Below are 22445 nucleotides of genomic sequence, written 5' to 3'. Positions count from 1 at the left end.
AGAGCAAATCACTAAACTTTTGGTTCCTAGCTAGGACTGTCAACATGTTTCCAATTTGAGAATGAACACATATTCCAGGGACAAAAATTGATGCATTTCTGAAAAGGCTCTACATTATTCTTGACAACGTTAAAAACTGTGGACTTGTCTGAGCACATGGTGTTCAACAATTCCAAGTGGATAATAACTGGATTGCTTTTCTATTCTTTTCTTTCTGCTGACATTCCATCAGGAGTCCATTACTTCTTTCCTCAAATGGGATTGTACCTTCTTAAACCAACTTGGAGAAGAGAACGTGAATACGGAAGTACTGAGTGTGCATGGGAGTGTCACTGTGTACCCAGATGTGCAAGTGTATCTAAGATGGGAGCAGCAACAGACAAGATAATACTGATGCTATTTTTTCAAAAGATTGATATTTCTAAATCCCTAACCCTCATTCTTCTCAATCCTCTTAAAAAACGAACTTGCTCTCCCAACGTTATGTGGTCTGAAAATGAAGTGGAGATGAAAAGGGAATTAGGAAATTTGAAAACAACAAGAAGAAAGATCATGAAGCAGCTGCTGAAGTTTTTGCACAAGGGCAGGAAGACGTCTCAATGCTTAAAGGCATGATCATGAAGCCTTTTCCATCTGGATTCCAAGTTTCCTCACCTGCTGAATAAATGAGAATCTAGGTCAATAATTTTCTAGACTTAGGAAGTCCAGAGTTATCAGTCCTTGGCTTTGTCAGGACTGAAATCCATCTGCCTAGCACAAGCCAACAGAGAACACCTCCCTGTCAAATATCATGCACAGGAAGCCCTTCAGCAGCCTAGAATGAGTGTAACATTTACCATTGGAATTAAAGTTAATAACTTCTCTCTAATGTAGAAATGTGCATACATCCAGGACGGTATACTGTTGCCTTTAAAGAGAGCTGCAAATTGAATTTTGAATTTAATGGTGGCGTATGCATCATGAAATGCTCTTATTATATCATTGTCTACTGATCAGAGGCTGAATCTTTTCTATTCTCTGTTAGTGAGACAGTTGGTAATAAATGTTGCATTGGTCTTTGTGTTTTCTGTTGGTCAGAATTCCCAATAAAGCAGAGGTTAAGACAGAGATTCAAGGGTAGGTGATTAGTAGAGGAAGGGTTCTCGGGAGAAAAGGTGTGGGGAACCAGGTTAGAACAGAGGAGGAAAAGTAAGCAACAACATGGTCTCACCTGGAATGTGGCCCCGGTCTGACCCGGCAGGGAGTTCTGGAACATGAGCTGTGCCATTCTTACCGGGCTTGTGTACCCCTCTGTGTATCAGTTGCTGGCTGTAGAAAGTCCTTATCTCCCAGAAAGGAGGTTTATAATTTATAATAGATGGCAGCTTCCACTGGCTGATGATAATTCTATACAGCTCTGAGCCATTAGCATTCAATATTCAGAGAAGCTGGGTTATGGCTACATTGGCACACGGGTATCCCAGCCTGGCAGTGGTGATCCAAAAGGATCCCCCATGTTCTCCTTTCTTTTTCTCATCCAGGAAAACATTCTGCTGACCTTCTTTTGTAGTATTCTCTCACGATTCCCTCTTCATTTTCCTTCAGTACTCAAGGCCTTCTTTGTTCCACTCCTGAAAGATATAAATAACTGCATTATTTTTTGAATAATTAACCTAACCTGTGAATGAGTAATAGCATACATATCAGGAGAGAACGGATCTCTGAATTTTGTGATCAAAGCACAATAATTTAAAGATACTGCTCTGAGACTCTCTTAGAGAACAGCTTCAGATTAATCTAACTTGTAATGTAAAAAAAAAAAAAAATTAGGGCATTTGTCCAGCAATGCCTGCAAGTCATGAGTTGAAGGCTGCTCTTGGGGGACTTCCGACAGCAACTGGATATACCACAAGGTCAGGAAAAGAGCTCCCAGGTGTTGAGTCTTAGGTGTTCTCAGTAAATTACCTGTAGCGTAGAAGTAAATGATGAGGGAAGATGAGTAGGATAATGTCAGTTTCACTATAAAATCCCAAACGTACAGATTACTCTGTAAAATAATCAAAGAAAGTAACCCAAAGCAAGGTCTCCAAAGGTCTTACTTCGTCATTGGAGTGATGTAACTGTTCAGTATTCTTTCTTAGTAGCCTGGAATGACTTATATATATATATATATTAGTATTAACTACATAATTAAGAAAATATTTATATTAAGTCGATGCCCTGGGCTGGACAACCAGTGTGTGGCATTGATAACAGACATCCAACCATCAATTACAAGTGTGACACATCACACAACTATAGCAAGCTGACCGCTTGTCTGCCTCCTAGTCTAAATGATCTTTTGACTCTTAGTTCTCAGGCTTTACTCATTAGCTGGCACAGAACGGGTATTCAGTAATGTTTACCAATGATCAGTGACTAAATGAAGTATATCCCTCCGGCTATTCAGAGCCTTTTATTTGGAAATTGTGGGACCATGGAACAATTTCAAATTGAATTGGGCATTTAAACTCTATCTGGGAAATCGCCACCTGCTTTGGAACACGTCACCTTGACTGGGGTTGCGGCAGGGGGTGATACATTACATTGAAGTAGTAATGTCCTCCAACTATCATCTAGAATGAACACTCTGTATAATTCCAAAGAGCAAGCTCTTTCTCAGTAGACTCAAAGCAAGCCAACTTTGCAGCCAGAATCCCCACAATTGATCAGTTGTAATTAATCCCAGGTCTAAGAGGCAGCTTTTTAATCTTTGAAGTAATTCCCACTGTGAACCTTTAAGACTATCTATCCTCATGAGCCCCAAATCAGAACAGAATGAATCACTTCCTGACCTTTTGTTGAAGTCAAGTGCTGTAGAATGTATAGAGCATTTTATCTTGACAGATCTGAATTTTTCTTATGAAGAAATGCAGCCTAATTAAAAAAAAAATCTAAAGGCTATGTTCTCACACAAGAATGGAAGTTTCTACATGTGTGTGTAGAAGACTGGTAGGAGTCATACTTTTAAAAACATTAAGAGAAAAGGGCAGCCTGGCCTGTGATGGCGCAGTGGATAAAGCATCCACCTGGAATGCTGAGGTCCCGGTTCAAAAGCCTGGGCTTGCCTGGTTAAGACACATATGGGAGTTGATGCTTCCTGCTCCTCCTTCCTTCTCTCTCTCTCTCTCTCTCTCTCTCTCTCTCTCTCTCTCTTATCTAAAAATGAATAAAAATATATATATTTTTTTTAAAAAAAAGAGGAAAGGACATTTGAATTATTCTTTAGAAATACAGTAACTAGTCTTTCCATTTACTTCCACGGAAATGACCTTGATATGCAAATAAACTCTTCTTTCCCTAAACAGTGTTGTGATCCAGTGAGCCACCTGTTGGCCATAGCTGACAACTGCACCATAATTAAGACGTAAGTTTTACTTTTCTTTCCTGTCGAAATATACACTAGAGGAGTGGTTGATGAACTTTGGTGTGTCTCAGAATCACCTGAAACACTAAGGAAGAATATACATGACCAAGGAATGGGAACCTGGACCTTTGAATTTTAGCAAATTGAATTTTTACTAATCCAAGTTTGAGAATTACCGCTACAGATTATACACACCAATTTTTCTCAAAAATTGTAAGCAATTATTTTATGCAGGAAATCTATGAAGAACAGGTCTTTAAATTTATATCACTCCAAAAAATTAATAAGAACATAATAATGAAAGAAAATCAAAACATATATACCAGTAACAAATGGAAACAATTTTAGTAATAGTCTAATGAGGAAGTCATATTGCATTTTGTTTGAATTTCTCTCTTATCCCATTTTTCTTTTTCTGGTAAGTTAGTTAGTTAATTGAATTTAATTTATTTTTTATAAGCTATTTATTTTATTTCTATAACATTGTAAATAATTTATGGTGACATGATTTAAATAATTAAAAATAAACTAGTCAGGTCAGAATATAGAAAGTGACAACAGCTTGAAAGATAATTTGCATCTGTAGCAAACTTTAAAGAAGTTAAATATAAACCTCAGCATTAAATAACTTGGTTCAAATATAGACAACTTCAGGACAGTGTGTCTTGAAAAACAATTCTGCAGCCTGACCAGGTGGTGGCAACGTGGATAGAACATCGGGCTGGGACACAGAGGAGCCTGGTTTGAAACCTCAATGTAGCAGCTTGAGCGCTGGCTCAACAGCTTGAGCGTGGTATTGCTGGTTTGAGCATGGGATCAAAGACATGACTCCAAGTTGCTGACTTGAGCCCAAAGTTGCTGGCTTGAGCAAGGGGTCACTTGTTCTGCTGTAGCACCCCCCACCCCCGCATCAAGGCACATATGAGAAAGCAATCAATGAACAACTAAGGGGCCCCAACAAAGAATTGATGCTTCTCATCTCTCTCCCTTACTGTCTGTCTGTCCTTATCTATCTCTCTCACAAAAAGAAAAAAAAATTCTTGTTTTTAAACAAGAATTGTTTATTAATTGCAAAATTAAAAGTTACCACTTCAAACCCAGCAGAATGGTTAAAATGAAAAACACTGGCCACACCAAATGTTCGTGAAGATTTAGAGCTATGAAACTCTCATTCATTGCTGTTTGAAGTGTAAGATGGTACAGTCAACTTCAAAAATTCTTGTATTCAGTTCAACATAATGGTTATGATGTTGTCCTCTTTGGAGGAAATGCACCCAAGAAAAATAAAATCATAGGTCCACAAAAGGACTTATCCAAGAATTTTTATAGAACTTTATTGATAAAAGTCAAAACCTGAAAATACCCCAAATTTCCATCAACATAAAAATGGAGAAAGTAATTCTGTTGTAGTCAAATAATAAAATAATAAATATTCAGGAACACAAAAGAACGAACTTGTGAGACACGATGCTATAAATGAATCTCACAGCCGTTATGCTGAGCAAAAATAGACACAACTGAGGACACAACATGTGATTTCATTTCCAGGAAGTTTAAGAACGAACAAAACTGATATGTAGTGTGGAAATCAGGACAGAGGTTGCCTTTTGGACCGATGGAGAGAAGACATGAGAATTTTCTAAGATGATGCAAATGTTCTATTTGGTTTTCCTTTGTCAGATCTCACCAACTTTTGTACCTAAGAGCTGTGCATTACTCTTGTCCACAAATTTTATTTCAATAAAAGTGAACAAAAAATACAGGACTTGAATCAAGTGATACATTTAAATAGTCCATTTGTTGTCTTACACTGGAAACCCGAGAGAAGCCTGTGACTTGTCCTTTGCTGTGAGCAGTACATATTTGTATGTGTGTGTGTGTGTGTGTGCATGCATGTGTAGAGAGGTTGCTAATACACCTGAAGCTGAAAAAGATCTTGCAAAAGCTGGAGATAAAGAGCCACTTGGGTTTAGTTTGGGGGTAAAGATAGCAGTGGTGCTCTGAGACCAGATAATATGCCTTCTCTTGAACCAAGAGAGTCTGGATATTTTAAAATATGGGTGCCCAAGTCAATCCTCACAGAGTCAGAAGGCAAGTTTCTTATTCTGGTTAAAAGTTAAGGTAACTTACTTAAGTCTGAAAAGAAATGAACAGCAACAATCGGAGACGGAAGGAAGAATAAAATACAGGTGTTTCCCAGGCTTCAAGTAGAGGTCCAAATGGACCAGCAGATGGTGGACATCCTCCTGTTGGTGAGATCATGCTGGAAAGGTGGAGAGTGTGGAAGGAGAGGTGGCAGCTCTTGGCACCAGAATTAAAGGCATGCACTATCATCAAAGTGACTGGAATTTCTCATTGAAGCTTCATCAGAATCCATAGAGAGGCAGTTACTATTCCATTGACAAATCAGAGGACTCCCGAAGACTAAGTGGAGGCCCATGCATTGGATGTGTTCATTTCCAGACAAATCTCGTAAGAGAAAAGTAAGGCATTAAAGGTGAAAATGTCATCATCAGGGATGAGAGGCAATTTTTTGTCTATTTCAGTGACTTAGTCAAAAGAACATCCAGGGACACTTGACTTGGGGTAGTGAACACACAAAGCAATATATAGATATATATGGTAGTATTGTGCATCTGAAACATGTATATTTATTAACCAATGTCACACCAATAAATTCAATAAAACATTTTTTTTCTTAAATTTTTTATTTATTCATTTTTAGAGAGGAGAAAGAGAGGAGAGACAGAGAGAGAGAAGTGGGGGAGGAGCTGGAAGCATCAACTCCCATATGTGCCTTGACCAGGCAAGCCCAGGGTTTCAAACCGGCGACCTCAGCATTTCTAGGTCGACGCATTATCCACTGCGCCACCACAGGTCAGGCAATAAAACATTTTTTTATAGAAAACAACCATCTTGGCTAACTACAGTGGTTCTCAATCCAGGTTGTATAGGAATCATCTGAGATGTTTAAAAAATAGCAACGCCTGAGCCCCACACACATTCTAATTGAGTACATCTAAAAGCTGCCAAGGCAGAAGATAGGGAGACAGACTTCTGCATGTGCCCTAACTGGGATCCACCCAGCAACCCCTCTGGGGATGATGCTCAAGTACTGAGCTATTTTTAATGCCTGAGGCTGATGCACTTGGACAAATCAAGCTATCTTAGTGGCAGGTGCCACATTGAACCAATCAAGCCATAGCTACAGGAGGGGAAGAGGGAGAGAAAGGTGAGAAGGATGGGGAGAGAGGCAGTAGGTTGCTTCCCCTGTGTGCCCTGATCAGGAATCAAACTCAGAATATCCATATGCTGGGTCGAGGCTCTATTCACTGAGCCACCAGCCAGGGCTGACAAGGCAATTCTAATAATTCTATTATGCAGTGGTTCTTAAAAGTGTGATCCTCAGACCAGAAGCATCATCATAACCAGAACTGTTAAAATAAAATTTTTCAAGCTTCACTCTAGACCTACAGAACGAGAAGCTCAGTGATGGGGCTCAGTTGTCTTTGTTTCAACAAGCCTGCTAGGTGATTCCAATGCACAATGTAGTTTGTTCATTGATTTAGATAAAAACCGGGGACTGTTTCAGGATCAAGACTTCCTGGATTTGGTTTTAAAGCCTCTGATTTTTGAAGCATTGCTCTTTTTATATAGCGGTATTAATTTTGATCTTAAACAGTGATGGGCTTTCTTATCATGAATTGCATATGAATATTTCTATTTTCTGTAATCGCCCCCTATCCATTCCTTGAATTCTCTTCTGCGGCAGCTGATCACTTTCGCTGTTTCTTTCTCCATTTTTTCTCCTCCTGAATCAGCTCCTTTTACAGAGCCATATCCGTATGTGCTTTCGGAATCCTTACACTGTGCTGCAAGGTTTTGCATTCATTTTCCAGTGGAGCTTTGCTGAACGTAGAGAACAAATCTCATGTTCTTTATTTGTTCTTCCAGCTCATGCCTGGTTGACACCTCATCACTCAGCTTGGATGGGAAATGGCCTCAATCTTTTCCAGCTATTGTTAACAAAGATTATATCCAGGAGATATATATCATCTGTCATTCCTGATTTATTTTATCTTCGCACTCTGTTGATTTGCCAGTTATTTCAGCTGCCTAATGCAATTATTCAAAACTTCAAATTCTTCTTTCTTTGTAAACAAGGGTTTCCTTGAGGTCTTTCTGAGTTTTATAATAAACTTCAACTTGAGTGGTTCTCTCGGCTAAGTGTTCGCTCATTCTGCTTCTCTGCTCCTCGAGGTAACTGCTTCGTGACTGCCTGAGGTTTGATTTTTTTTTCTCTTGAAACTGCTATAGATTGGACTTCATCTTTTGCTGAATTTAGCTTTATCAGGCTTTTGTCACTTTGAAAGTTTTATAGAAATCCTTGAAAATATTTTTAATATTTCCACAGACCTCTCGCCTTTCAATATCTTGTTCTGATTATTTAATTTTGTTTCCTTTTTCGGTTTTCTTTGTGTTATGCTTCCTAAATTTCCCCAAACAGGTACACTTTCTACCAGCATTTGATTCATTATATGATTCATTTTTTTGAAAGGTTCTGGATGGAAACTTTACCTACATTCCTCCTCAGCATTTGCTTTGTGTCTTTTTTTTTTCTTTCTGAAGTTAGAAGCGGGGAGGCAGTCAGACAGACTCCCACATGTGCCCCACCAGGATCCACCCGGCATGCCCACCAGGGGGTGATGCTCTGCCCATCTGGGGCATTGCTCCATTGTGGCCAGAGCCATTCTAGCACCTGAGGCAGAGGCCATGGAGCCATCCTCAGCACCTGGGCCAACTTTGCTTCAGTGGAGCCTTGGCTGCAGGAGGATAAGAGACAGATAGAGAGGAAGGAGAGGGGGAAGGGTGGAGAAGCAGATGGGAGCTTCTCCTATGTGCCCTGACCAAGGATCAAATCTGGGACTTCCAAACGCAGGGCCAATGCTCTACCACTAAGCCAACTGGCCAGGGCGCTTTATGTTTTAATTTTTAAGTCCTTGATGCTTTAATTTTCTGTTCATAGTTGACAAGTTTTATTTTAAGATATTTTTAAATTTCTGTAAATTTGTTGTGTTGTCTCTTGTCACTACCTCTTCATGGAAAGAACACTTGTCTGAAGAAAATGGCCAATAAAGAATTTGTCAAAATATTATTAATTAGTGACTTGTGACCCCCTTCATGAAAATCAGGCCAGGCCCACAGTCTCCAGGAAGCGTAGGATGTAGCACCTCAGAACCTGTGGTCTCAGGCCTACCTTGACAGAAAGAATCACATCCTTCACCCCTGAAATACACCCTGCCATTTCTGGATTTGTTGCCTCTTAGTTCACAAACAATCCAGTAGTCTCTCAACGTGTCCAGATGACCTTTCAAGTACCTCTTACCTTGATATCTGCATTTTCTAGAGCAGCAATGGTTAAAATGTGCAATACTTGACTATTTAGTAAGGGGCACTGGCTTCTTTTCCCTTAAGTTGTTAAATAAAAAATGACAACAGTCAGCACAACAATAGCTGCCCAGTATGAATGAGTCAAAATTATACCTATTATTATTATTTTTTGTCAGATTGGCAAAAAATATTTTTTTGGTGTGACGCAGAATTTTAGTAATTAGTTTATGTGTGCTATGAGATAGAAAAGGTTGAAACTCGCTGTTCTAGAAGTCTCTTATTTTCCTCTCCTGGGCAATTATTCTCATGAAGTTTATTCACTTGAGTCTTCAATTCCAGGAGCCACTTAAGTTCTGTTTCTTATTCCTCAATGACTAAAACAGAATTTTCTTCTGAATTAGGGGTTGGCAAACTACAGACTATGGTCCCTCCACCTATTTTTGTAAATGAATTTTTATTGGAATGCAGTATGGTCATGTGTTTATATATTGTCTATCGCTGCTTTCATGCTATAAGGACAGAATTGAGAGTTGTAACAGAAACCATATGGCCTGCAGAGCCAAAAATATTTGTTATCCAGCCCTTACAGATTCCTGCTCCATAGCTTAACCGAGATCATGTGCAATTCTTTGCAGGAAAGAGGGTTGGTGCTTGACCTTGCTAGAGTGCTCTCTGATTTCCTATTTTCCCCCTTGGGCTTGGTCTCATGGACCTCATCCTTAAGTACTTAACAGCTTTTTCTTTTCTTTCCTAGTTTCATCTGTGGGCTTTTTCAATAGGATGTCCATTGAGCAATGGTTTACCTGTTCTTCTTTTCACCTAAATTCTATTTTTCTTCCCCGAAAGAATCAAAGTCTCATTTCTTCTATGAAATCAAATGTAGTCTTTACCGGTTGACAAGGCTGGCATGAAATCTCACATTCTCTCTTCTTCCCGTCCCTTTCCCTTCTTATATTTAATATTTAGATGGATTACCAGTTTTTCACTTCAGTGTTTGGCTTTCATTCATGGTAAGGTGTTAAGAACTAATGGAATTTTGTAGTATTTTTCTTCTTAAAGGACATCTGCATTTTAAGTGATCATCGATATTTTTAAGTGGCTGTATTAATTCACTAGCACCAAAGGCTGAGTGACTTAAACAATAGAAATTTGCTTTTTCATAATTCTGGAAGCTGAAAGTTTGTGATCAAGGTGTTGGCAGGATTGTTTTCTTCTAAAGCCTTTCTTCTTGGCCTGTAGATAGCCATCTTCTCCCTGTGTCCTCACCTGGTCTCCTTCTGTACCTGTCTGCATCCAAGTTTCCTCTTCATTTTTTTTTGCAATATAATATTCCATTTATTTATTTAAGCATTATCTCTAACAATTCATAGTATAGTACTTAAGAGCATAGACACTGGAGGCAGACTTCCTAGTTTCAAACTCATTTCCTTCTCTCCTTTTCAGAGCCCACCATGTAAACATTTTATCTTCCACCCCCCTTTTCAACCCATCCTACCTTTAGTCCATTCGCTGTGCAGATCTTCCAGGTGCAGCTGCAAGACCAGCTGCAGTTCCTTTGCTGCATTATAGTTGTTCAATTTGTTGATATTTTAAAGGGAGAGATCAGGAGTATCTGTCATGCTACCATTTGTCTCATGTTTAGTTTCTTCTTATTATAATACCACTCTTGCCTGACCAGGCAGTGGCGCAGTGGATAGAGCATCAAACTGGGATGCGGAGGACCCAGGTTTGAGACCTTGAGGTCGCCAGCTTGAGCGCAGGCTCATCTGGTTTAAGTAAAGCTCACCAGCTTGGACCCAAGGTCGCTGGCTTGAGCAAGGGATTACTTGGTCTGCTGAAGGCCCATGGTCAAGGCACATATGAGAAAGCAAACAATGAAGAATCAGGTGTTGCAACGGAAAAGTGATAATTGATGCTTCTCATTTCTCTCCCTTCCTGTCTGTCTAGCCTTCTTTCTCTCTTACTCTCTCTCTGTCTCTGTAAAAAAATAAAATTAAAAATTAAAAAAATACCACTCTTATTGGGTTAAGTCTCACCCTCATGCCCTCATTTTAACTTAATTACCTTTAATTAATTAATTAACTTATTTATTTATTTATTTATTTTGTATTTTTCTGAAGTGAGAAGCGGGGAGGCAGAGAGACAAACTCAGGCATGCACCCACCTGGGATCTACCCGACAAGCCCACCAAGGGAAAATGCTCTGCCCATCTGGGACATTGCTCCATTGTAACCAGAGTCATTCTAGGACCTGAGGCAGTGCCTGGGACAGCCTTGCTCCAATGGAGCCTCAGCTGTGGGGAGGGAAGAGAGAAATAGAGAGTAAGGAGAGAGGGAAGGGTGAAGAAGCAGATGGGTGTTTCTTCTGTGTGCCCTGGCCAGGAGTCAAATCCAGGACTTCCATGTGCCAAGCCGAAACTCTATCATTGAGCCAGTTGTTCAGGGCCATCAACTTAATTACCTTTCAAAAGACCCTATCTGTGGATGTAGTCACATCCTGAGTTTCTGGGAGGTAGGTTTTAAAGTTTGAATTTTAGGAAGATACAATTTAACCCATAACAGTGTCTTCGGTAAATGTTGAATAATAAAGGGTGGGACAGAAAGAAGCTTCCAGAGTAGAGAAATTTCACAAGGTTATAGGTCAATAAATGTGAAGAAAAGATATAGGGCTAGACACTTGAAACAAGCAAAGCTGCTACTTTTATTTATTTTTAATTGAATTTATTGAGGTGGCACTGGTTAATATAATTATATGTCTCAAGTGCTCAGTTCTATAATACATTTCTATATACAATATTGTGCCTTCACCCCTCCCTCAAATCAAGTCTTCATCCATTATTGTTTATCTCCCCTAGATCTTCCTCTACCTCCCTCACCCCCAATAATCATTAATGACTTTTCTTTCTCTCTTTTTTCTGTCCTTTTTTGCTCAATCTCTCTATTCCCCTCACCTAGTAACCCCCATCCTGACAGCTGTCAGCCTGCTCTCTATGTATGAGTCTGTCTCTATTTTGTAATTTAGTTCATTTTATTCATTAGATTCCACATACAAATAAAATCTTATGGCACTTGTCTTTCTCTGACTGGTTTATTTCATCCAGCATAATAATTTCCCGGTCCATCCATGCTGTTGTATTACCATGATGTTTCATTTGCTTCTTACAGCAACCTTACAAGGGAATTTCTGTTATTTTTATTGTAGTAAGTTTTTCCAGATTACACAGTAATATAACAGGCAGAGCTGGGGGATCTTAACCCACTTTTATAAAAATAAGAAAAATCCCTATTTTTTCCTCTAGCAAAATGAACAGGAATTGGGCTCCAAACAGAGTTAAATCATTAGCAGGTACTTCTGGATCATACCCAGGAGCAAAGCCCAAAGTCTAGATGAAGTCAGTCAGCACTAAATGAAACCAAATGAGAAGCAACATCTGAGTATAATTTTCAAAAATTTCAAAAGCACTACTTTCTCACAAATATATATAGAACATGTCATTTAGTAGCAGAAACCCATTAATGGCAGAAATAGGATGGTAAGGTTGGTTAAAAGGAGAGTTCAAAAGATTGAAGCACATATTGTCAGTGAAGGAAGAAATATTAAAACAAGATTGTTAATTAAATACAAAACTGTTTAATGTACTACAGGGAAATAAAACAGTTTTTGGGTTTTTTTGTTTTGTTTTGTTTTGTAGTACAGGACAGAACTAATTTGCAACTAGATCAACCTTTTAGAAGTTAACACTGAATTTTGGAGAGGCTGGGCCCTATCAACAGTAAACAGTAAATCAAACAAAGGTCCATTTTACCAGAGTTTTTCTGTCCAATAGGGTGGACAGCTATTTAAATGGAAATTAATTAAACTTACAGAAAGTTAAAAATTATGTTTCTTAGTTGCATTAGCCGTATTTCAAATGCTCAGTAGACACATGTGGTTAGTGTCTATCAGACCAACCAGCTCAGATACAGAACATTTCCATCACTACAGAAAGTTCATGTCGGGCTCCTCTTCCCTAGAACAACAGGTGAACCTCAAGCAGGCTTGTTAAATTCTCTCACATGACACAAAAAGGCACAACTTTGCAAAGGTTTCCTTAATAGCAGGGACATGAATGGCAGGAACTGAAGTTTTATTGGAAGAGCCATGAAAACCGAGATAAAAGGTTAGCTGTGCTGGCAAGCAAGTACGACAAAGGTTTCTCTGAGATATTTGTGACTTCTACCACAGGCCATCCCGGCTTTAGAGCATTGTTACCACATTATGGCTGAGATGTCCTGTGACTCCAATGCTGCCCACACATAAACCTGTTTCCCTAGAAGAGGAATCCTGAGATAATGTGGCCTTAAAATGTTTTGCTGCCAAAGCTCAAAGCTAATTTTTGAAAAGTGATTGATCTCCTCACAAATTTTAGTTAATTTTAATGATGTAATAATACTGTTACATTATAGTTTAAATACATCCAAAGAAACTTATCTTCAAATAGCATTTTGAAATTTAGTCTCATTTGCTAAAAAAAAGAATTTTTCAATGATAGTAATTTTTAATTTTTTTTATTATTTGAAATCAAATTGTAATAATGAATCTACAGAATTTTGTCCTTAAGTAACTTGCTTTGTATTTGAAAGTTTGTATTTTGCATTCAACATTCTTCTAAACTCTAACTATCTGATATATATAATAAATTAAATTCTTTCTATTTCTAATGACCATAAAGGTTGAAATGTTTAAAAAGATGTTGAAATAACATGGCAATTATTAGTAATTCATAATTACTAAAAAATCGTAACTCTCTTACAAGTTTTGATAAATAAGTATTAAACATAAAAATAAAGTTTTTTAAGTACATCTCTAAATGACAAAAATAAGATGTCATTTTATCCATTTGTCTCCAATTTATACATTCGTGGATATTTATGAAAGACATATATTTCTTTAATTGCTACAAATGTTACTGTAGGTAGGTAGCTAGATATTGATGGGGAAAGGGAGCAATGAGAGTTGAGTTGAACATTAAATTTATAAAACTGAAAAGGCTTCTTTAGTAATAAGCTGCAGCATTCCATTTAGCTTAATTTGCTAAGAGGTTATAGCATTCCCAGGTTCATTTGTACACTCCAAGAGTCTATTGTGCCCTCGGCCCTTTGGACTCAATTCCAAACCTGTTGGTAGGAGCCTCTCCAAGGCACCTGGTGCTGGGAGCAAAGGGGAAATTCTGCTACTGAGCATGCTCAGTGGAAGCCAGAATGGCAGCCACAGAGGCCTGTCAGTCTAGCCTAGAAGAAGGATTTGATTAGTCAGACAAAGACATGAATCTGATCATGTATTCTATTTTTATTCTTTGTTGTATATATAATAACTGTGAAATTTTGTTCTCATGAACAAGTACACAGGATTGGAGAAAGCTTAGTTAGAGCCATGCATTCAATTATTTGAGCTTTCCAAATATATCCCGTAATCTATCATAAATATCTTTGAATGATTCTATCAGCGAAGAACTTGACAAAACCCTTTTTCAATTTTGCTAAATGCTTGAAAACCCCCAGACTTGCAAAAATATTTTTATTCCAATTACTAAAGTTTTTCAATATCTCAATTTCTGGAAAGAAGAGTAAAAAAGATTTACCAAGAATAATAAAAAAACTATACTAGGTTTATCATTCTTTCAACCAGAGGTATATACTGAAAAGTTGTAGAAAATCAAAAGTAATTTCTATATGCCTTTCAAATAAAATATTTTCCTAAAATATCTAAAGATATTTACATGCCTTAAATACATTCTTCTTTTTTATCAAAAATCAAAGCTACAGATCAATTCATGAGAAAGTGCCCTGAGTGATTTAATTGACAAAGCCGGGCTTCATGTTTCAAATCATCATCCAATCCCATTGCATCTATCAGAAAACGAGGGTATTATTTTTCCATATAAACAGTTATGTTATAATGCATGTCTAAATATGTCTTAAAGAAAACTTCTTATAAGGTGCATTAATAAAAACATGATGAATATTTATCAATTTATGGTAAGTTATAGAAAAGATAAATCAATATTCTGCTTCTCCTTATTTAATTTGTAATTATTTAACATATCTAAAATAGAAATTTTTTGTGAAGCAAGGAGTATGATAGAAAGCACAGTACTTCTTTGAAATACATGTTTGCATGTATGTGTGTGTGATATTCTGACATTCTGTTTTTGAGAATAATAAGGCTTGTGTGAAAAACTGGAAAGAATTTCTTAAATTTCATTAATTATCATGATCCAACCATCTCAATGTACTTAATTTAAAAGAATAGCATAAACTGGCTCAAATCAAATTGGTCTGACAACCAACACAATTTTTTAATTGCAAGCAAAACAATGTGACATTTAAAAGTTGGAACCAGATAAGATTACTGTAATCAAGATAAATAGCCGATGATTTTATTTGATAAAATGGGTTTGAATTCTCTTACTTGGTAACAACAGTATGAAAGAAGTCTCATAAATTTATGCCTGATTGATATCCAGAACAAGGTGATTCTCCTAGAAAACAGTGTAATGAATTAGAGTCACTACTCTGTAATCTTTCACTCATTCAAAGATTCTTTTCTACCTTTCCCAAGAATGGGGATTGATAATAGACATCACTCATATTAAAACACATGAAAAATATTAATGTTTTAGCTTTCAGTATTTTTTATGATCTCTTCTTTCTTCTCACGGCCCATACCTTAAGACGGATTCCTTCTTTGACAGTATTAGGAGATTTTAAGAGGTTTGTTCATGAACTCCTGCTTTCTTTAGTTGACAATACAACTGAATCAAGAAACATGTAGAAATGAACGGTAATGAGGCACACCTGACATAATTAAAAATGTATATATGTTTGGTGTCTGATCCCATTTCCTGTTACAGAGCTCCTGAAACCCTTGGACCCTCTGAAATCATAAGTGTCTTTTTCTAAGCTAATGAATTGGCTGGGGCTCCTAGGTAGCCACAGGGTGGGGCTGGTTGCCAATGTGTGATTAGAGGTTGGAACTTTCAGCCCCAATTGGGATTAGTGGTTGATTCAGTCACTAACAGCCAGTGATTGAATTGCTTATTTCTATGTAATAAAGCCTTCATAAAAGCCCTAAATGAAGGGGCATGGAGAGTTTCTGGTTTGGGGAAGACATGGAGGTCCTGAGAGAGTGGTGCACCCGGGGAGGCACGGCAGCTCTGCACCCCTGTCCCCATAGCTTGCCCTGTGCATCTCTTCTGTGGGCTGTTCCTGAATTGGATCCTTTTATAATGAATGGGTAATAGTAATGAAAATGCTTTCCTGAGTTTTGTGAGCTGTTCAAACAAACTTTCAAAGACCAGAAGGAAGCTGTGGGAAGCCCAGATTTATAGCCAGGTGGTCAGAAATATAAACGATCTGGACTTATAATTGGCCTCTGAAGTGGGGGCAGTCTTGTGGGACTGAGCTCCTAACTTGGGGGTCTGATGCTAACTCCAGGTAGACAGTGTCAGAATTGAATTGAATTGTGGTGCACCTGGCTGGTGTGAGAAAATTAGCCAGTATGTGGGGAAAACACACACACACACACATCTGATGTGTGTGTGTGTGTGGTAGAGAGAGAAGCGGAGTTTTTCTTTTAATACCACATGTCAAATGCTGAAGGACACAAAAAGGAGTGCCTAGATGAGCATATATTGGTAGCTTTAATACACAGATCAACAAAGTGAAAAGGAGGCCCTGGCTGGTTGGCTCAGTGGTAGAGCATTGGCCCAGTGTGTGGATGTCCCAGGTTCAGTTCCCAATCTGAGCACACAAGAAAAGCGGCCATCTGCTTCTCAACCCATCACCCTCTCTCTCTCTCTCTCTCTCTCTCTCTCTCTCTCCCCTTCCCACAGCCATTGTTCAATTGGACTCCAGCTCTGAAGATGGCTCCCTGGCCTCCATCTCAGGCACTAGAAATATGGCTCCATTGCTGAACAACAGAGCAACAGCCCAACGACCCCAGATGGACAGAACATCACCCCTAGTGAGCTTGCCCGAGGCACATGAGGGAGTCTGTCTCTCTGCCTCCCCTCCTCTCACTAAAAATAAAAATTAAAAGAAGAAAGCAAAATTGTTTTAAAACAAAGTGAACTAAAAGTTGCAAGTGAATAATATGAAAAATAGTAGGCTAACAAATGTAATAAGCCAAAGAAAAAGGAAATATTAAAATAATGGCAGAAATCTATGAAATTGTGAATAATAGGGAAAAAAACAGCAAATAGTAATAATGAAGTAAAACCAAAAGCTAGTTTTTTGAAAAGCTTAGTAAGAAAGACAGATTTCTGACAAGACTAAGTGGAAAGACTGGAATTTATAAGTAAATAAATCAATAAAATAAAGGAGAAAATACATGCAATTAAAATCTAGAGTAAAAAAGAATATTATGACCTAACCAGGTGGTGGCATAATAGATAGAGCATCGACCTGGGATGCTGAGGACCCAGGTTTGAAAGCAAGGACTCCAGCTTGAGTGTGGGATCATAGACATGACCCCATGATTGCTGGCTTGAGCCCAAGGTCGCTGGCTTGAGCCCAAGGTTGCTGGCTTGAGCAAGGGGTCACTCACTCTGCTGTAGCTCCTTGGTCAAGGCACATATGAGAAAGCAATCAATGAACAACTAAGGAGCTCCAAGGAGCCATCACCCCAGGTGGTAAAAATAGCTCAATTATGAGTATGACCTCAGATGGGCAGAGCATCGGCCCCAGACAGCAGTTGCTGAATGGATCCCAGTCATGATGCATGTAGAATCTGTCTATCTCCCCTCCTCCAACTTGGAAAAAAAGAAAAAAAAATACAGACACAAAAACTGTGCTTGAGCCTCAGTGGTAAACATTTTATTAATTTGCCACTGTCCTGCTAACATGATCATCTGCTTTTAAGGCAATTAGGCTGTGTGACAATAATCAACATTAAAGAAAGAGCTGTTTGACCAAGCAGTGGTGCATGAGATAGAGCATCAGCCTGTGATCCTGACGACCCAGGTTTGAAACCCCAAGGTCACCAGCTTGAGTGCAGGATTACTCACTTGAGCATGGGATCATAGAAATGACCCATGGTCACTGGCTTGAAGCCCAAGGTTACTGGCCTGAGTCCAAAGTCACTAACTTTAACAAGGGGTCACTCAGTCTGCTGTACCCCCGGTCAAGGCACATATGAGAAAGCAATCAGTGAACAACTAAGGTGCCTCAACGAAGAATTGATGCTTCTCTCTATCTTCCTATCTGTCTGTCCCTCTCTCTCTCTGTCTCTGTCTCTCTCTCACTAAAAAAGAAAAAAAAAGAATAAAATTCACAGCAGACGTTCTTCAAAAGCATTTATACACACACACACACACACACACACACACACAATTAGAACTATGTGGGCCTAATCAACACAAGTGCCTAATAAGAAAAATCCTCCTTCCTTGAATTTTAGGCAGGGGCGGGTGAGGGCAGTGAAATTAATTTTAATGCATCACTTGGGACTGCTATTAATTTCTTAGTGATAAAATGTGATGAGACTGCATAGATTTATAGGAACATTCTGAATCTTATTTCGGGGAGAAGTAGTCCATTAATGTTGGCAATGCCCACCTACTTAAACCAGGCTCTAGGTATGTTTAAATTACTTGCTCAACAAACAGTTCTTGATTGCCTTCTTCATTCCAAACCCAAAGATCACTACAAGTCAAAATACATCAATGAGTTATGGTTGGTGATATATATCTATAAATTTACTACATGCGATTTGTTTTCATTCATTCTTTTTCCCCTGCCCAACCACTGGGACTTTATTGGAATAATTTAACTATATAGAAAGCAGAGGTCCAAGAAAAATTTAGAACACGCCATATTTTTTTTGTTTTTGTTTTTTAAATCCCTGTTTGCTTGGTGTTCCTAATGCTCTGTATAAGTTAGCAAACTGTGTGTGTGTGTGTGTGTGTGTGTGTGTACAAGGAAGCACACAGTCTTCACCAAGCATAGCACAGCATAAAGAGAGATTCTTGAGAGATATGATGGGAAAGCCAAATATTGCCAGAGACAGCCTATATCAGGGGTCGGAAACTTTTGGCTGAGAGAGCCTTGAACGCCACATATTTTAGAATGTAATTCTGTGAGAGCCATACAATGACCCGTGTACGTTAGGCATTATCCAATAAAAATTTGGTGTTGTCCCGGAGGACAGCTGTGATTGGCTCCAGCTACCTGCAACCATGAACATGAACGGTAGGAAATGAATGAATTGTAATACATGAGAATGTTTTATATTTTTAACGTTATTATTTTTTATTAAAGATTTGTCTGTGAGCCAGATGCAGCCATCAAAAGAGCCACATCTGGCTCACGAGCAACAGGTTCCCGGCTCCTGGCCTAGATTCTGCAAGTTGGATGAAATTAGAGTAAATTATTTTTCAAAGCTTTCTCCCCCTCTTCCAAAATGGAAAATCCAGCATAGGCACATATGTCTGATTTCAAAACCCAAAAAATAAGATGTCAGGTACAGTTTTCAGAGCTAACTGCAACTAAAAGAGACATCTTTGCTTCGTGCTTCTCCCATTCTTGTCTTGCCCTGAGAATATATATTTAATTCATTGAATTTTTAATTATAATTTTCAAAGACACTATTTCACTAGATTTTCAAACATTTAAGGGGTTCTATATAATTCTTACTCTCCACGTTGTTTATCTATCTGTTACTGTATAGATAGATAGTTAGTGAAGAGGCCATCCGTGTTAGTTAGCTATTGCTACCTAAGCATCTCAGAGCCTTGATGATTGACTTTGCCTTTCTGGTTGGGTCTAATTGCAACTCTAATGTTCTCGTAACAGCCAAGATCCCTTTCGAAGTTATTTTCTCCTCTGCCTTTCATGACACCAGGTCTCTGTCACTTTTCTTCTATACCCTCTTTCCAAAGTTCCCCCTCCCTCCCCGGCACTTCCCTTCCTGTGACACTTTGGGTTGCCCCACGACCAGAACCTGAGACAAGCATTTGCATGCCAGCAATTTCAGAAGTAATCCTGGAACAGTGGTTTGGGTGTGGGAAAGTGAGACAGAAAAGAGAAAGGATGGTAAATGGTACATTATCAATAAAAATGCATTACCATTAAGGGCAACTGGAGCTCAGTCCCAGTGTAGGCTCTGAGAGACAGGGTAGGACACAATTTACAGCTGTCCTCACCAAGCGGAGAAGACTGGGCATCTATCTGCCAACAATGCTCAGTCCTTCCTGGCCAAGGGCTCTTCCTTGGGGCATTAACTTCATCAGTTTCCCACCCAAGTAGTGCATGGGCCACTGTATCCATGGAGAGGACGTCCTCTGTAGAGAGCGCACAATGCTAGCCACAGGAGCAGCGAGAGACCCTGGAAATATAACTGCTAGTGTCCTCTTCCCTCCGTGCCCTGCTCACGCTGTGCCTGGTTTCGGCTGCTGTACCTTATCAATGCCCGTGCCTTCCATTACCTTCTATATGTATTTGCTGAAAAGGCCGAAACATTTGGCCCAGATTTTTCTCTTGTAATCCGATCCTTACTTTCATCTGTTTCCTGGACAGCAACTCATGGGGGGAACTTATGGTATGTAAGAATCACCAAATCCGTTCCTCCTCCATTAGTCCTAACCATAAATAACTGGGTAAACCCCCCCCCCCGGTACTTCATCCACCTCCCCTTTGGTTAGTATAATTGTGACTCCCTTTGTCTCCTGGGCCAGAACTCTGCGAGTCACCTTGGAGCCCTTCCTCACAAGCACTCCTCAAGGCTAATCAGTTATAAAGACCTGTCAATTCGAATTCCTTAAAAGTTCTCCAGCCCATCTCTCCCATCACCACTTTCTTCATCTAAGTCCTTATTATCTCTCACCTTGACTACTGCAGTAGTCTCCAAACTCAGTTCAAACTCCTCCTCCTCCCTCAGTTCAAACTCCGTCTAGTTCAGGTCCTAGGTAGCAGGAAGTGATCTTCAACTGGAAATCTGGTCCTATCACTCCCTTGTTTAAATTCTTTTAATGATGTTTGATTGTTGCAATTATTTTAAAACTGTTTTATTCTGTCAAGTTACAGAGAGGCAGACATTTCTCTTTTGCTGGTTTCTGGAGAAAGTGGTAAACAATCAGAATTAACCATTTCTTAAGTATTTGCGAGATAATACTTATAAAACCAGTCAGACATGGTTGTTTTGGGAAAACACCCATGGGTAATTTGGCTTGACAACCAATTTAATTTTTTTATTCTTACTGGGCCATGGAAAGTCTCTCTACTTTGATTATGTTTGCAGTTACTTTCCTAAAAATGTGTTCATGCCATATAGGTATTCAAATTTATAGTTGTAGAGTAGGTCATAATATGTATATTTTAAGTGGGGTGAGGGTGGGGAGGAGTGCCCTTAGTGCCCAGGGCCAATGTACTCAAACCAATCAAGCCATGGCTGCAGGAGGAGAAGAGAGAGACAGGCAGAGAAGGGAGAGGGGGAGTGGTGAAGAAGCAGATGATTGCTTTTCCTGTGTACCCAGACTGGGAATCAAACCTGGGATGTTTACATGCTGGACTGACACTCTACCACTGAGCCAACCAGCAAAGGCTGTATCTGCATTTTTAATAATCATGATTTTGAAATGCTTTTGGAAAACAAAAGTAAAATTAAAAAAAAGAGACCCCCCCCCTTTTGGTGCTAGCTTAACTTCAAATGAGTACTTATAATATGAATATTATACCTAAATAAAAATTGCTCAAAAAATCCACTTTGGTAGGAACTTTATGTTCTTAAAATAAAGAAGATATTTTAAGGATGAATAGTCATTCACAATTTAGTAAAAAGGAACCAATTACTCATACACTAAACAACATGGGTAAATTTTACAGACATTGCAACAAGGAGGAAGAAATGGACCCGAAAGTTTATATACTGTATGATTCTTCTTATGTGAAGTTTAACTCAACTATAGTGATTTTGTGCGTGTGTGTAACAGAGACAGAGAGATACAGAGAGAAGGACAGACAGGAAGAGAGAGAGATGAGAAGCATCAATTCTTTGTTGTGGCACCTTAGTTGTTCATTGATTGCTTTCTCGTATGTGCCTTGACCAGGGAGCTACAGCAGACCGAGTGACCCCTTGTTCAAGCCAGCGACTTTGGGCTCAAGCTGGTGAGCTCTGCTCAAACCAGATGAGCCCGCGCTCAAGCTGGTGACCTCGGGGTTTCAAACCTGGGTCCTCTGTGTCCCAGTCTGATGCTCTATCCACTGCGCCACCGCCTGGTCAGGCTCAACAATAGTGATTGAGTTAAGAAAGTGGTTCCCTCTGGGAGGGAAGTTGACTGGTAAGGGGCATGAGGGAACTTTCTGAGGTAAAGACAGTTCTCTATCTTGTTGGTGTCTTTGGGTGGCAATTACATAGCCATAGTCAATTTTCAAAATTCATTAAATGGAACACTTTAAGAACTGTGTGTTTCATTATATATAAACTATACCCCAATAAAAATAATCAGGCACTCAAGAATAACTTTTGCTTTGCTATTTTGGTTACAAAGAACAAAGGTTGATTTCATAACTAGAAAAAAATATTGCCAACTAGGGATCAGATATTATGCAAATATACACAGCACTAAACAAATGGTGGTTGACTAATTATATGTGCTATACTGAGAATACCGCTCCATTTTGGGATGTGTAGT

General features: G+C 38.9%; 1 long non-coding RNA gene across 1 annotated transcript in view; it reads right to left on the bottom strand.

Annotated features, from left to right (window-relative positions):
- Positions 1-22445, bottom strand: part of LOC136308648 (uncharacterized) — a 40915-nt gene that overhangs the window by 2754 nt on the left and 15716 nt on the right. The window contains exon 2 of the long non-coding RNA XR_010726143.1: positions 1211-1610. This is a non-coding gene — a long non-coding RNA (uncharacterized lncRNA). The remainder of the gene's footprint in view (positions 1-1210; positions 1611-22445) is intronic.

The sequence above is a fragment of the Saccopteryx bilineata genome, chromosome 6, assembly GCF_036850765.1.
Source record: "Saccopteryx bilineata isolate mSacBil1 chromosome 6, mSacBil1_pri_phased_curated, whole genome shotgun sequence".
In the NCBI taxonomy this organism is placed as follows: Eukaryota; Metazoa; Chordata; class Mammalia; order Chiroptera; family Emballonuridae; genus Saccopteryx; species Saccopteryx bilineata.
Note: the sequence above shows the minus strand (reverse complement) of the source record. Positions and strands in the feature narration are given on the sequence as shown.